This window comes from Atta colombica, unplaced genomic scaffold (genome assembly GCF_001594045.1).
Source record: "Atta colombica isolate Treedump-2 unplaced genomic scaffold, Acol1.0 scaffold15, whole genome shotgun sequence".
Lineage (NCBI taxonomy): Eukaryota > Metazoa > Arthropoda > Insecta > Hymenoptera > Formicidae > Atta > Atta colombica.
The window spans coordinates 459,725-469,245 of record NW_017259239.1 but is presented as its reverse complement, the minus strand read 5'-3'; positions in this window follow the sequence as shown (position 1 = coordinate 469,245).

The following is a 9,521-nucleotide window of genomic DNA, read 5'->3' as shown; positions in this document are numbered from 1 at the left end:
TATATATATATATAGGGTGTAACTAAAAAAATATATATGGAGCATATTGTGAGGATAAAAATCCAAATAGAAAAGTCCTGAGTTTTTTATCTTTCATTGTTATACAATGTTAGCGAATTAGTGCCCAAGTATAGAAGGAATACAGGGACGTGACAAGGCGGAGTAGAGCTAACGAATTCGCGGTGGCAGAAGAACGACGGTTGAGCAGCGAAGTGATTGTAATTATCAATCTCTCTCTCTCTCTCTCTCTCTCTCTCTCTCTCTCTCTCTCTCTCTCTCTCTCCCTTCTCCCCTCTCCATCTCTCTCTCTCTCTCTCTCTCTCTCTCCCCTTTCTTCTCTCTACACTTTGTTTAAAGAAATGTTAAAGATCAGAAAATGCAGATCTAAAATAAATGATTTTAGTTTTCGTAATGAATTATCGATTTAGGATAAACTAATCGATTATTTATTTCATTAAAATTATAATAAGTGTTAAAAATGACCTCCTTCTACTTCAATACATGTTTGTGCTCTTTTCTGCACGTTTCGCGTAGCTCTTTGAATTTTGTTATTGTTGATTCTCTCGATAATAATAATAACTAATAATAACTAATTCTGTTATCTCGTCAGCTGTCTCTGATATTTACATGATATAAATACTTTTTCTTTGATTGCTCACCAAAGAAAAAAGTGGTATGGATTGTAGACCGGAGATCGAGCAGGCCACAGAGTTACTGAATCTTTCCCGAATCATTCAGGAAAAATTTATCGAGATAACAGTGGTTTATACTTCTCTTATTATAGTTTTAATGAAATAAATAACCTATTTACTCTAAATCGATAATTTATTACGAAAATACCAAATCATTAATTTTAACTCTGTACTTTCTAATTTTTAATATTTCTTTAAACAAGATGTAGAGAGAGGGAAGGGGAGAGGGGAGAGAGAGAGGGAGAGAGAGAGAAAAAGAGAGAGAAAGAGATTGATAATTACAACCGCTTCGCTCACCGTCGTTCTTCTCCCGCCGCGAATTCGTTAGCTCCGTCTTGCCACATCCCTGTATTTCTTGTACTCGGGCACTAATTCGCTAACTTTAACATCGTATAACAACGAAACGAAAGCTCACATCAAAAAATAGATTTTTCTACTTGGATTCTTGTATCTCACAATATGCTCCATATATGTTTTTTAAATTACTTCGTATTACATCCTTTTTCGATTTTTTTCTCCGATTTGTTGTTTAGATTTTTGGTGCATGGTATACCCGTTCCAACTTGTATCTTACTTGATATCAAAAGTGCTATTATTATATTCTTATATTTGTATCCTTTATTACCCAATATTACATTATGGCTGCGTCTGTATTCGTTGAATATTCATATGAATACATGAGCATTCGTTGTTAACAGTATACTTTTATACGTTAATTTATCATCCTTTGTGTAAATAGTATCATCAGGGATTCTTTTGAAAATTAATTCGTATAAACCAAGTGTACCTTTGTACTTTACTTCATTTACGATCACAAAGTTATTCGTGTCTACATTAAAATATTTGTCACCAAACATCTTGCCGTTCTCATTGAGATATACGCCATATACGTGATCGATCCCTTTTCTCTGTCACCACTGAGAAGCATATTTACGTATTTTTGTCCAAGTGTCCCCAATTGATTATACAATTCCTCATGAACTTCCCGCGTTTGCAAAGATGTTTAACTATCCTTGAGCTCTTTGCTGTTATCCATGTTGTACTCGAAAGGAAATGTGTAGTTGACGTATTGACAACGACTAACTACATTAAGGTATCACATACTCATTAAATCCTTTTCTGTACCATTCATTAGCGCACTGTCTTTGTCACTACGAATTCATACTTTTATTGCCAATAGCAATGATACAGTTCGCAGAAATTCTGGTAAGACATGTCGGTGTTTACATGATCATTGTATACATGTTTCAGATTGATATCCTGTTTGAACAGGATCAAGACAGATTTGCATATGGTATAAGACGCTTCGGTATTTTCACGTACGCCTGACATAGATAGAAGCAGTCGACGTCCGCGTGTCGCAAAGGACTCTTTGGTTGCGTCTTGCTTGTCGCATGCCACGTCATCGAAGACAAAAATGGAATTTTGAACCTCGTTGTGGTACTACAACGTTATTATCAGAGAATGTAAAATAACCAATTTCTTCAATAGATGCTAATAAATTCTCCAAATATCGGTATTTTGTTTGTTGGTTGCAATGACTTCGCGTACACTCGAAATATAGATTTTCCAGCACTTATTAATACGTTTGTTTTGCCGCAGTTCGATGGACCGCAGATAATCCGCGTATAGAAATCGGCAGCATGTTTCCATGTTTCAGTTTTTTTTTTCAGTCTGTACTTTATTATCGACATTAGTCACTTTAATTGTCTGCGATTGTCGCACGAACTTCATATCTTCCCCCTTCATGACAATGATAATATTGAAAAACAGCATCGAGAGCAGATGTATTTATAATAGTGCACAAAGGAACAGCTCAGTATTCAAAATACTTCTTATCGTGTCGGATAATGATGTGCTGTACATAGTTTAACCGTCAAAGAGTTGGAATATATACTGAAAATTTTGCTACGAGAGTTAAAGAATTACATAGATCAATTGTGGCACAGATTACCCGAGCATATAAAGGTTGATTCAGAGGTTGTTCAGCAATATCGTCGATGCTTGAAACATTATAATCAGTCATTAATCGCATATTGATGATCGAGCGCCGTTTATAAGAAATTGTAGCAAATGTCAACAACAATAAAAGGCGGTTTTTTAAATCACGCGATAAACGCATTTCCGATCGAGTTGCATATCCCCGGATATCAATTTTGTGGTTTACGCATTTAAAAAAGCAATAGGCTAGAGGCAATCGAGACATTAATCCGTTGGACGCGGCGTGTCGCGAACATGACATAGCTTATTCGCGGTGCAAAGATCTCACGAAACGACATGTAGCTGACAAACTCGTTGAAGAGGCATGGAAACGGATTACCGCGAAAGATTCAACTTTTGGAAAAAGAAGCTGCCATAGCTGTTTGGGCGACTATAAAAGCCAAAATGAAAATTGGGCTTGAAAACGAAGAAGAAAAAGCTAATGAAAAAACGAATATTACCGGTGGCAAAACACAGTATCTTATTCTTCCGCTATTAGGAGGAAGTCTTCGGCTCGTTAGTGACGTGGCAAAAGCTATAAACGATAATAAAGCCGCGCAACGTTAATTGATTGAAACGTCATGGAGTTTACTTCGCTCTGTACAAGCGTGGACGAGAGTTACAACGGAAAAAATTAAAAAATTAAAAAAAAAATGTTAAACAGTTGTCAAAAATATCGAAGGGTGTAACCAACTAAGGATGTCTACCAACGTTCAACTGCAACAACTGGCAAAACGTTTGCGTATTCCATATTTTAAAGATATTTTTATACTACTTACCTAATTAACAGGGAGAATATATCAAAAACGAGAACAGTGTATTTGGATAATAAATCGTAAATTTGGATAATGCTGATGGATTAGGCTCATTGGATGGCGTACGCAAAGGGGAGATCATACAGTTTACTTTGATAGTTTTTGTAATCTTCGACCACCAAAGGAATTGGTGCGATATTTGGACATAACGCAAATCGAGTATAATTGCTTTATCAACGTTACGATCAAAGTAACTGTGGACAACTGTGTTTACAATTTTTACAGACGGTCAATTTAAGAATTGACATTGCACTCTTTCAACGCAGTATTCATTCAAACTTGTCACTGACATTTACGCTCACCGGTAAGAGTAGCGTCCTCGTCTTACTACTTTCCGGTCGTAAATTTGAGCGATGGCGATTACGAGCTCGGTTTGACGGACTTTGAAACTTATCATTCAATATCTAAATCTGTAAATTCATTGAATAATAACTTTGACGAAGATGAAAGAAATTGTCATTCCGGAAGGATCATACCAAATACGTGAAAATAAACAAGACGTGCAATTCTATAATTTTATCCTGATGTTGCGAGAGAGAAAACCCTTCGCAAAGAGGATGAACAGTATCCATTAATTATTCATGCCAATAACAATACAATGAAAAGTGAGATCAAATGCGCTTATCGAGTAAATTTCATCAAACCTCACAATATTGGATCTCTGTTGGGATTTTCATCGAATCGCGTGCTGGAGCCGCAACGGACACGAATTAGACGTATCGATTAATATCAATAATTATTATCAACGTAAATATCATTCGTATTGAATATAACAAACACAGACGCATACAGCGATAAGTCCGTGCACACGATATATGAATTTTCATTGAGTATGTCGCCAGGATAAGATATCGGAAAGACCGATCCCTTTCATCATTTACCTTTCGATTATCGGAGCGTTACAGATCTCAGGTTCGCGTTGTGAATGAAGACAGACGATTACTCGATTTTTGGATAAGAAATCACTGTTAGATTGCACGGAAGCGACACGGAAGTGATAATGTGAGATGCTTGTTCTGAACGAGCAGATGAAACAGACTAGAGATTAGAGATAATTTTTGTTAGAGGGATAACGATCAAAAATATTCGATTGTTCAATAGAAGGAAGCTTATTGTGTCAAACGTTAAATTTTTACAATTATTGGGATTTATTGGATCAGATTTTCGTAGAAAATCTGAGATGATTGATATCTTGAATATTGGAGATGAGCCGATCGTATCATCAGTTTCACACATACAATTCGTACGCCAACACTATAACTTGAACATAGCGACGACATAAGGATACCCATACAGCAGGATTTATACACTACTGTGAAAATGTTCCCTACGTAAGGTAAATTGAGGTCAAAGGAGAAAGATCGACAAAAACAATCAACAATTGGAAGTTATTGTGTGGCATTCATGTTTGATGAAATTCGATATGAACTCTATGGTGCAGAGATTGATCGTAATAGAAATGTTAGAATAACCAGTATTTTAAAGAATTATGCATCGTTTTCAAGTTCAATACAATGATTATGCATAATGCTGGACTTATTCCATTTGAGTATAATGTGAAAAGTTTAATGACACTTGACGGATATTTTAACTTTTGCGTGCCGCTCAGCATGTTGTTGGGCTTTTGCGAAGATTACAAACGTGTGGTAATTAACGCTCGTCATGAATTAATTTTGATACGAGCGCGCAACGACAATAATTGCATTGTGGGAAATCCAGCGACTGAATTGAAGCTTGAATTATTCAAAATACAATGCCTCACGTTATGCAACGAAGTTAATGAACTATCCATGCTGCGTACCTTGGAAAGCGGACGATATCTAAGTATGATTATATTGATTAAATATTTCGTTCGTAGGATTTGTATGAGTGTTCCTTATTGCAAAACACGACAAAGCATTTGTAGGCTATCAAGACTGCGATTCAGCTGGAAAAATCTAGACATGATCTCTTTGCTCTGCAAACTGCCAAAAAAAACATGAAAGCAACTAAACTAAAACTTACTTCGATTATTGTAAATTATCAACGTGAAACTTTATCTAAATTCTGAATTTTATCCGTATGATGATCTGAATCCAGATTTTGACAAATACAAAACCACTATATATGATATGTATGTACATTTTCGTACGTCTTATTACCAAATTCCTGGGAAAATCGTGAAACATTGAACATGAAAAATTTTCTTCACAATTATACTCACGTTATTATTGCTCGCGACAAAACGAATCCATCAAGTGGTACTGTGGATGTGCGATCAAAATTTGAATTCAAGAAGAATGTACTCGCAAATACTACAGTTTATTGTCTTATCATACACGGCCGCGTGATCGAATACATATAATCCAATATCCATGTAGTACGCAAGATTACATAATTATCATTGCTGAAAGAAAAAATACCCTTTTTTCAATACAAGAGATAAAAACCAAGATTCTTTACGATCGAGCACAGTCTCGAAAAGTCGTTCACTATAACATTTGTGTATCTGCAAGGATTTATCGTTGGAAAGAAATTTGTCGTGAAGGAAGTGGCGATGTTGAGAAAAGGAATCATTCTCTCTTATTACATTTTTACATGTCTTATATCATGGAATTTCTTGATAAAGTCAAAAAAGTATTACTCTTCCTGGTTAAGTGCTTATCACCATGGAATTGTATGGGAAGACGAGATAGGAAAACGAAATGATCCTGTACGGCATAGCGAAACATCTGATTACAATGGCTGTAATTGGTGTAGAAGAGAGTGACGACAATAAGACTCTCGCATATGTTAAAGAATATGAAAAACGCGAACGTGACTGGCTGATATTCTCGATAGTGACAACTTGACCATTGATTACCTTTTCTACTTGAGACCTTGGCTTTAGAGAGATTATCGTTATTCGATAATATCGAATATTCGATATTTTTTGCTGCTTAATATAAAAATATCAAATAAAAAATTATGAATAAAATATTGATTAGATATTTTTTTATTATTCATATTCACTCTCCATTTTTATGAATTCTTAAAGCGGAATCTAGATTGCTCACGGATCTTAAGCTAATATATGAACCAATCAGAAAGCCATATTAGCATCTTAAGACATTGCTTGAGATAACGGACTATAATTTCCTGTCCTAAAGAGTTTTAATTCGGTAGTTGGTACTACGCTGAGCCTGACTGAGTCCTCAAGCTCTTACATTTGTTTGGTTATATTTTTAGATCCAACGAAATATGCCAAATAGATGCAGGAACACTCAGTATAAGTGGTGTCGAGTTTATAAAAAAAATGATCATTAAATATATTTTTGACCAATTATATTAATTAGCTTTTATTTTTATTTTAGATTTTTAAATTAATATTTAAAGATTAATTATTAGTTATTGAAACATAAAAGAAAGAGTTCCATTTATTGTTTATAATATTGATTGGGACTACAAATAAACGAAACCTTTCCTACATCAAATATATCACAGATCTTTGTTCGTAAGTTTTAAAAAAATTGGAAATTTTTTTTAATCTATTCGCTGTGCAATATATTCGATATAATATCTTTTCATTCGGAATGAATAAATAGTTTTGAAATATCTAAATATATTCATAGTCAATATTTTTGCGCGATATGTCTATCTTGGATGCCGAAAATATAGATTTCTTTACATAATCTAGATGTTACTAATATTATACAATGTCTAAAGCAAAAATTGTGCGTTACAAAATGTATTTAAAATATACAACTGGTGATCGCAACGTCAGAAAAAATATATCAAATTTAAAAAATAACATATGAGATTTTAAAAATGTATTTTAATTTCTTTCCCCTATCCCTATAATTAAGAATCTATCAATAATGATAATTGTTCAGTAATATGTATATAGTTTAATAAGTGTTCGATAGTTGCTCAATAATAGTTTTAATAATGATTCGATAATTAGGAACGCTTGGCCATTTGTGTGTATTAAACATATTCATATCAGTTGCTAAATTAAAATTATTGCCGAGTCATATTATTAAAAAATCATAAAAAACAAATATCATATCTTTTTAATAAAATTGTGTGAAAGAAGAAAAGAGAACGTGGGAGAGAGTGCAACAGATGGAAGAGACAACGTGAATACTATGGTAAATGCACAACCGTAACAGACGGGACAGAGAGGACAACGAGTTAGAACGCAACGGATGAGAGAGAGAAAGAACAATTATCCCCTTTTCTCTAACACAGATCCTGGTAATGTACTTTCCCTCGGACTCAGCGCTGAGTGCACTTCCCCCTCCCTGATCTCTTCACACACATAAATATCGCATTATACGTATACGCACTAACATATAGTGGATTAAACCTAGCTATCCTACGAAGGAATTATCAAGCCTTTTATAAAATTAACTGGAAACATTGCGGATGGAATTTATTTCGATGCAGATTATTGGCAACAATTTGGAATAACATGGGACTCATGAAGGAGTATTTAAGCTTTTATAACAGAGTGAAACCAAACTCCATTGTCATAAAGAATATCCTTACTAATTTTATCACTTCCTACGGCGCAAAATCAATATTGCTTGCATATAAAGAAGATCAAGAGGACCTCACTCTATGAGAAATAATAACGGAAATCTTTGAAGAGAAGAGAAAAGAACAGATTCAACCATCAACGAAGAAATGAAACATCTGCAGTAATTGTGAAGAAAACTATCTTCTTCGGATTGTAAAATGTGCATTTGAGACATTTGAAATCTCTGATTAATAATATCAACAAGTGTGCGCAATATTTAATTAAAAAAATTGAATTAAAAACTTACTAAAAATTAAAATGTACTGCCTGTAAATTATGTTAATCGTGAAATTATAAGATTAATGCTAAAATATAATTACGATGAAATTAAGCGTAATGTGCATACACACAAATTAATGACTTAATTTTTCTTGATTCGTATTTTAACTTGATTCATAATTTAATAATATTTTTAGAATTATTAGGTGTACAACTTTGCTTCCGCCGTTTTTTTCTGAAATTCGAGGCTTTATTGTAAAAAACTTTTATACATTTATGATTCAAAGTATTGTCCATCGCTGGCCACTACTTTCTCCCATCTTTCGAGTAGCGTCGAATCCCGCGTCGAAAAAACTGGTCATCTTTTGAGGCTATCCACGAATCGATCCAATTTTTTACTTCTTCATAAGACTGGAAGTGTTGGTCAGCCAGGCCGTGTGTGCCATTGATCGAAACAAGTGATAGTCAGAGGGAGCAACATCTGGAGAATACGGCGGGGGGGGGGGAACTTCCCATTTCAACGTTTCCAAGTATGTCTTGACCACTTTCGCAACATCGAGCATTGTGCTGCAAAATCATTTTATCGTGTCTCTCGTTGTATTGCGGCCGTTTGTCTTTCAATGTTCGGCTCAAACGCATCCATTGCATTCGATACCGATCGCCTGTGATTGTTTCAGTCGGTTTTAACAGTTCATAATACACTGCGCCAAGCTGGTCCCACCAAATATAGAGCATGACCTTGGAGCCGTGAATATTCGGTTTAGCCGTCGACGTGGAAGCATAGCCGGGAACTCTCCATGATTTTCTGTGCTTGGGATTATCGTAATGAACCGATTGTTCGTCCCCAGTCACAATGCGATGCAGAAATCCCTTCCGTCTTTGTCTTTCAAGCAGCTGTTCACAAACAAACAAACGCCGTTCAACATCTCTCGGTTTCAATTCGTACGGCACCCAATTTCCTTGCTTCTGAATCATTCCCATGGCTTTGAGGCGTTTTGAAATGACTTGTTGAGTCACTCCCAATGACCGTGCCAATTCTTCTTAATTTTAACACGAGTCTTGCTCAAGTAATGCCTCCAATTCTGCATCTTCGAAAACCTTCTCTCTTCCACCGCTATGCCGCTCTTCGACGTCAAAATCACCGTTCTTGAAGCGTTGAAACCATTTGACACGTTCTTTCGCTAATAGCGGTTTCACCATAAGTATTTGAGAGCATTCGATGAGCCTCAGCCGCAGATTTCTTCATATTAAAGCAAAAAATTAAAATCTCCCGCA